Here is a 7,692-nt window from a genome sequence, read left to right on the forward strand (position 1 = left end):
AAGGCTGCCGGGGCAAGGTGACCAACCCTGCCCAGTCCTGCTCTGCTGGGCAGTAGCTGCCCCCTCCTACTAAGAGGGCCAGGCCTGTAGGGAAAAGGGCTTCCGGGGGTGATGCCCCCTTCCCTGTGCAAGGTGGGAGCTGAGCAGGAGTTCACTTGGAGTGGGGAGGGGGAAAACAGTTGGGAGGATGTTGATAGCTGAGGCCTAGGCTGGCACCCCTCAGCCACAGACGGATGAGTGGGCACCTGCAGGGCCCTTAGCACTGGGTGGCGTCAAGTAGACAAGGGTTTCTGGGCTCTGGAGCCAGACTGGCTCCTTGCTAGCCCTAAGGGCGGTTTAAATACAGGGAAGCCGGGCCTCTGAAGACAAAGCAGATAGCCCATGACAAACATGCAACTAAGGGTGGGGCCAGTCAGGCCCAGGTGATGTCACAGATGGGGGACTGTTTATACCAGCAGAGGGAAGGGTGACCCATTAGTGACCCTTCATAAAAGGGTGCAGACTTGAGGTGCCATGGGTAGAGGCCGCTGCAGCCCCTCTGGTAGAAGGCAGGACAGAAACAAGTTCCTGAGGGTCTCAGGGGCCCAGCTGTGTGCTCCGAGCCTAGCCGGTGTGGTGGCGTCTAGTCCTATGACCAGTACTTGAGGTGCCAGTGGATGCTTCAATTACTGCAGGGCTGGCCGGCCCTTCCTGCGCCACTCAGCCGCCACCTGTGGGCGTTCACCCTGTGCCAGGTGGAGCTGCGCTGTCACGATCTGAGGAAGTTCACTTTCCCCCATTTCACAGAGGGAGAGTCCGAGACTGAGGACTGCCGAAATAACAAAGGTGGTAGAAGCAGATGCAAACCAGGCCGCCCAACTCCAGCGTGCTTTCCATCAGGTTACTAATCCAAAGCACACACTAAAAGGAAAAAACGGTAGATCCCCCCAACCCCACCCTTAGACTGCAGCTGTACTCAGGGCTGAGAGACCCACATTAAAGGTTAAATGCTGTCACTCCAGCCTGGGGTCCTGAGAGCTTGGGGCAGGGGTCACCCAAGAGAAGTGGAACATTTTTGTTCAAGCTGTGAGCACATTAGAGAAGACACAGAACTTAGCAGTGCCCCTGAAGTAGGAACGGAAGTGCTGCCTGGCCACCCGCTCTCCTTCCCTGAGCACTCCACCTGCAGGGCTCTGTGTGGTGACAGAGGGGCTGTGAACCCCCAGGGGCTGCCCCAGGAAGCGCCTGCTGATCTGAGGCTTGAAAGGGGCTGAGGGCGGGTGTCTGCCCCAGAGTTCATAGCCCTGGTTTCGGTTCTGCAGGTTGGGGGTCATCTTTGGGCTGTGACAGGGGTTCAGGGAGGGCCAGAGGTTGTGGTCAGAGATGTGGCCGTCCACCTAGAGGGCTAGTACCGGCCCTGGCCTCCTCCCCAGCTCCATAGCTGGCCAGGACCCTGGGGGAGAAACCCCCTTTTCGGAGGCTGGCCTGGGGCAAAGGAGGGGCATTGCCACCCAGCTCCCAGAGGCCCTGGACTGAGGCCTTCAGGGCAATCTGTCCTGGGTCCCACCCACACAGCACCTCACAGCCCAGGACCCAAGAGGCAAAGGGCCCGCCCACTGCCTCTGGCCATGCACAGCTGTTTTCTATGTTGCAGTTCCTTGTACGATCTCATTCAGAATAAACATTTCTGGTTGGATTTGGCTCACACCTGTAATCCCAGCACTTTAGGAGACCAAGGTTGGGGGTGGGGTGGGGTCCTGTGAGGCTGGGAGTTCAAGACCAGCCTGGGCAACATAGTGAGACCCTCACCTCTACCAAAACAAAAATTAGCCGAGAGTGGTGATGGGTGCCTGTGGGTAGTCCCAGCTGCTCGAGAGGGTGAGGTGGAAGGATCACTTGAGCCTGGGAGTTTGAGGCTGCAGTGAGCTATGATGGCATCACCATACTCCAGCCTGGGCAACACAGTGAGACACTGTCTCAATTTAAAAAAAATTTTTTTAAATAAACATTTCTTCTCCTTAGAAAACAACCACAAATCCAATCAGTGCCCTGTTCTTATCTCAAATGGGTGTTCTAGAAGAATAGCCTGGTAAAAAATAAATAATGGCCGGGCACAGTGGCTCATATCTGTAATCTCAGCAATTCGAGAGGCCGAGGAGAGTGGATCACATAAGGTCAGGAGTTCGAGACCAGCCTGGCCAATATGGTGAAACCCTGTCTCTACTAAAAATACAAAAATTAGCCAGATGTGGTGGCTCTCGCCTATAATCCCAGCTACTTGGGAGGCCAAGGCACAAGAATCGCTTGAACCCAGGAGGCAGAGGGTGCAGTGAGCCAAGATCGCACCATTGCACTGCAGCCTGGGCGACAGAGCAAGACTCCGTCTCAAAAATAAATACATAAAATAAATCAAATGGGCTAGTCATAGGACTTGCCCGGCCATGGCCAGCAAGGTGGTGAGTTGGGAGGTGAGAACACCCAGCCACCACTCTTGTGTTAAAAGCACACCAGGTCTGGCAGCACGTGGAGGACAGCCTTGGGGAGACCGCCCTGAGTTTAAATCCCAGCTCTGCCACTCTAGCCAGATCTCTTCCCCCACTGAGGCCGTTTCCTCAAGCCTTAATTCAGGAACAGACGTGGCCCACAGAGGCAGAGCCCGAGGACACCCACCTTGAGCGGCCTTTGCCAAGCACCCCAAGGAGGTTAGTCGGGTGGGGTGCAGGGAGCAGGGCACCTCACCCAACACCCAGAACAAAACAGGCGGGCCCCACCCTTCCCCGAAGCAGCTCCCAGACTCAGTGGCGCCTGTAGGCCAGAGAGGTGGTGGCCAAGGGGGCTCGGGCCTGGCTTCCTGTGCACCCAGAGGGACTGATAATTGTAAAACCACATGGGGCTGCAGCCGCTGTAGAGCGTGGGAGCCCCTGTGGCTTGTTGGAACAGTGCAGGGAAGGTTTTTGGAAGAAAAACCAGAATGATGAAACCACCATATGTCCACCCATTTGGAGCTTTGGACTTTTCATAGGACACGCCCCTGGTGCCGGGCAGATGGGGTTGGGGAGGGGGCTGCCAGGACTAGCTGGGGGACTGGGGGCTCCGCACCCCCAGCATTTGCATCAGCTCCTTCCCAAAGCCATCCCAACAGACGCACCTTCAAATAAGAGCCAGGCATCTGAGGCTCAATGGCGGGCTTAGGGAGCTCCCCGGCTCCAATCACATTGCCACCCGCGCTCCTTCAGAGAAAGGTTGGGATGGCCATTGGTGGCCATACTGGGAAGCTCATTTGTCCCTCACACCTGAACAGGTGCAGTTCTACATTATACACAAAAAGACAGCGTTCAGAGAGAGAGGAAGAGATTTACCCAAGGCCCCATGCCTGGTCAGCAGTGGGCAGAGCTGCATGACCCAAGGCCAGCCTCTCATGTCCTGACCTCCTGGGTAGGAGCGGGCCACTATGCCACGTGCACGTTTCCGGAGTGGCTAAGGGCAGGGGGTGGCCGCCATTCCTGCCAGCCCTGAAGAACCATCTGGTGGGAGCTGCTTTCCGAGGCCAGGGCTGGAGACTCTCATCCTAGGCCTTCCCCTGGAGGCTGATTCTCAGGACCTTGAGGAAGGGGGCGCCCCAACCCTGGGCTCAGCAGCCCTCCAATGTGGCCAGGATGCCGCAGACCAGGGCAACCTGCCTTGTGTCTGGGTTCCCAGCCACAGAGGGCTATGCCCTTGGGGGCAGACACAGGGTTCCCTGCCACTTCCTCGTCCTGGGTTCTCAGGTCCTCTCCCTGCCCCCTCATACCTGCCCTCTGCAGGGCAAGTCTGGACTCAAGGAAGGAGCTCAAGGCTGGCACCACCTCCCTCCCCAGCTTCCATGCATTAGTCTGTAAAGGAGGGTAATAACTCTCTCCTAGAGTGGCCCTTGTGAAGATAATAGATCTAAAGTCACTTTAAGTTACCAAGAGGCCCCTTACACTTGCAAGCTGTTATCAGGAGTGACTGCTCCCCGCAGAGCTGGGTGAGAGAGCTAGTGATGTCCCTCAGTACCAAGGGGCTTGCGGGATGAGTGAGAGGCTGCGGGGGGGTAGCTGGGCCCTCCTGCACCTGGGGAGTAGTCGAGTAGTCGTGGAGGAGGCATTTGAATGAAGGTACCCTGGAGAGAAGGAAAGGAAAGAGAGTGGCCCGACTGCCTGGACAGGGTGCGACTGAGGCTCTCGGGGGTGTCTCCTGTCAAGACTCACCCATCCCCAGAGCACCCTGTGAGCTGGGCCTTGGGCTGTGCCATGCTCAGGACTCTGTGGGGAGCGGGTCAAGGCTGCTGCGGCGCTAGTGGTCTGGCCCCACAGGATCAGAAAACAGATCTGCTGAGACAACATTGTGCTATGCCCTGGAGCTGCTTCGGGCAGTCAGGGCTGGAGGCCTGGCTGCTTGCTAAGGCTGGAATAAGCTCAGAAAGAGACTGAGCCTTTACGGACTTCCTTCCATTGGAGCTGCAAAGGAATGAGCAGGGGGCCCAACCCTCCCCCTTTATTTTTATTTGTTTTTTTATTTTGGAGACATGGTCTCACTCTGTCACCTAGGCTGGAGTGCAGTGGCACAATCTCAGCTCACTGCAACTTCCGCCTCCCAGGTTCAAGTGATTCTCCTTTCTCAGCCTCCCGAGTAGCTGGGACTGCAGGTGTGTGTCACCATTCCAGGCTAATTTTTGTATTTTTAGTAGAGACAGGGTTTTGCCATGTTGACCAGGCTGGTCTTGAATTCCTGGGCTCAAGTGATCCGCCCACCTGGGCCTCCCGAGTAGCTGGAACTACAGGCTCGCACCACCACACTCAGCTAATTTTTAAGTTTGTTTGTAGAGATGAGGTCTCACTATGTCGCCCAGGCTGATCTTGAACTCCTGGGCTCAAGTGATCCTCCCACCTCAGCCTCCCAAAATGCTGAGATTACAGGCATGAGCCACCATGCCCGGACCCAACCCCCTTTTACAGACAAGGAAATTGAGGCTTGCAAGACAGATGTGACAAAAACTAATAAAGGACCAGAAAGAATCACGTGTGAGAGGCGGGAGGTGCCGAATGCCAGTCCCAGCCCTGCCCCGTGCAGCCCTGGCCTCAGCCCTGAAACTCAGTGTCCACTCAGCTACACTGTGTAGGGATGGACAGATGGCTGGGGATGGACCTTTCTGAGAACTTACCAGAGAGGTTAAGGGACTTGCCTGAAGTCACACAGGGAGTGAGGCAGGGCCCAGAGGCCTCACCAAGGGTGTCCACGAGGGGCAGTGGAGGAGAGGACCATCTTCCCACCCGGGAGCCCTTCCCTATCTCTGGTTCCCTAATGCTGGCTGGAGCGCCTGTCCCTCCTCTGGTCTCTGGCGCCCCCGTGTGGCCTCAGTGAGCAGGCCTCTTCCTACCTCCTGTGGGCTCCACCCCTGCCCCGCCCCCATAAGGGGGGGGCTCAGAATCTCTCAGGTGAGACGGATCTGAACTCCTGCCCCTTCTCCCAGGAGACCAGAGGCAATGAAGGGGATCCCCAGAGTTTGGTTTGAATCCTGGCTCCCCATCCCAGCCTGGCTGATTTAGGTAACACACCCAGACTCTGTTTCCCCAAACATTTCTCAGCCCATGGGCCCTGCGTAGCTACCGGGCGGGCCTCTGGGGAGATCACATGGGCGGCAGGGCGAGTCTGAGACCAGCCCCGGGCAACGTAGAGAGACCCCAGCTCTAAAAAAAAAATAAAAATTAACCAGGCGTGGTGGTGCAGGCTTGCAGTCCCAGCTCCTTGGGAGGCTGAGGTGGGAGGATCACTTGAGCCCAGTATGTTGAGGCTGCAGTGAGCTGAGATTACACCACTGCACTCCAGCCTGGGTGACAGAGCAAGACCCTGTCTCAAAAAAAGGCTGGGCATGGTGGCTCATGCCTGTAATCTCAGCACTATGGGAGGCTGAGGTGACCAGCTTGGCCAATATAGCAACATAGTGCAACCCTGTCTCTTTAAAATAAATAAATAAACAAACAAACAAACAATCACATGAGAAACCCTTTGTGGGGAGAAACACCCTGTTTGCTGCAAACATTCATGGAACACCTCCTCCCTCAACCTGATCCTGCCCCCATCTCAGCGAGGTCCCAGTACCAGAGGAGAGGCAAACCCCTAAACAGGTCTTTTAATGAAATAATGTGTTGGCCAGTGGCTACAGCCTGTAATCCCACCACTGTGGGAGGCTGAGGCAGGCAGATCGCTTGAGTCCAGGAGTTTGAGATCAGCCTAGGCAACATGGCGAAACCCCATCTCTACAAAAAATACAACCGTGGCTGGGCGCAGTGACTCACGCGTGTAATCCCAGCACTTTGGGAGGCCAAGGCAGAAGGATCACCTGAAGTTAGGAGTTGGAGATCAGCCTGGCCAACATGGCAAAACCCTATCTCTACTAAAAATACAAAAATTAGCTGGGTGTGGTGGCACATGCCTGTAATCCCAGCTACTTGGGAGGCTGAGGCAGGAGACTCTCTTGAACCTGGGAGGCGGAGGTTGCAGTGAGCCGAGATTGTGCCACTGCACTCTGGCCTGGGTGACAGCATGAGACTCCATCTCAAAAAACAAAACATCAGCCTGGCCTGGTGGTGTGAGTCTGTAGTCTCAGCTATTCGAGAGGCTGAGGTGGGAGGATCACTTGAACCCAGGAGGTTGAGGCTGTGGTGAGCCACAATTGCACCACTGCACTCCAGCCTAGGGGACAGAGTGAGACCCTGTCTCAAAAGAGAAAGAAAGTGTTGTCTAGGCCGGGTGTAGTTGCCCATGTCTGTAATCCCAGAACTCCGGGAGGCCAATGTGGGAGGATTGCCTGAGCCCAGGAGTTCGAGACCAGCCTGGTCAACATAACAATAACCCGTATCTCCAAAAAGTAAAATAAGAATTAGCTGGGTGTAGTGGCATATGCCTGTAATCCCAGCTACTCAAGAGGCTGAGGCAGGAGCCTAAGAGGTCAAGGCTGCAGTGAGTTATGATTGCGCCACTGCACTCCAGCATGGGTGACAGAGAGACCCTGTCTCAAAAAAAAAAAAAAAAAAAAAGTGTTGTCTGAAGCCACTGATATGTCCCACCCTTTGATCTCTCCTCATGGCGCCTGGTCCATCCCAGCTGGACACAGCTGGACAGAAACCAGAAATACCACTGGACAGAGCCAGCCCCTCCCCTTCCCAACCTGCTCCAGCCTATCTCAGACCTCTCCTTGCCCTTCACGTTCCAGGTCAGACCTCAGGCCCTGCTCCTACTGAAGCTTAAAACGCCTGTGGTGTTGGTACCAGCCCAGCTCCACCTCCACCCCAGGGTCTAACTTAGGAGCCACCTTGTCCTCAGCCCCTCAATTCCCCTTCCTCCTTCCCAAGCCTCAGTGTGTCCATCTGCCAAATGGGCGTGACCATCCCTACCCTAACTTCCTGTCTCCCACGTCAACTCTAATGATACAATCAAAGTAAGATTCAGAAACTTTTTTTTGGGCGGGGGGGGGCGATGGGTGCCAAGCGCGGGCAAACCATAGAGAGAGCGAACTACAATTCCCATCCGGCTCCGGGGCCGCAGGCGTCCCTAGCCCCTCTCCCTTAGCCAAGGGCAAGGCGACTGCGACCCAGGGGGCGAGAGAAGTTGCAGTGCTCCGCGCCTCCTGGGTCAGGGCCCAGCGAGGGCCCAGGTAAGGCTGGGTCTGGGGCCGCGTGGGGACCTGGGGAG

Source organism: Pongo abelii, chromosome 9 (genome assembly GCF_028885655.2).
Source record: "Pongo abelii isolate AG06213 chromosome 9, NHGRI_mPonAbe1-v2.0_pri, whole genome shotgun sequence".
NCBI classification, from domain to species: domain Eukaryota; kingdom Metazoa; phylum Chordata; class Mammalia; order Primates; family Hominidae; genus Pongo; species Pongo abelii.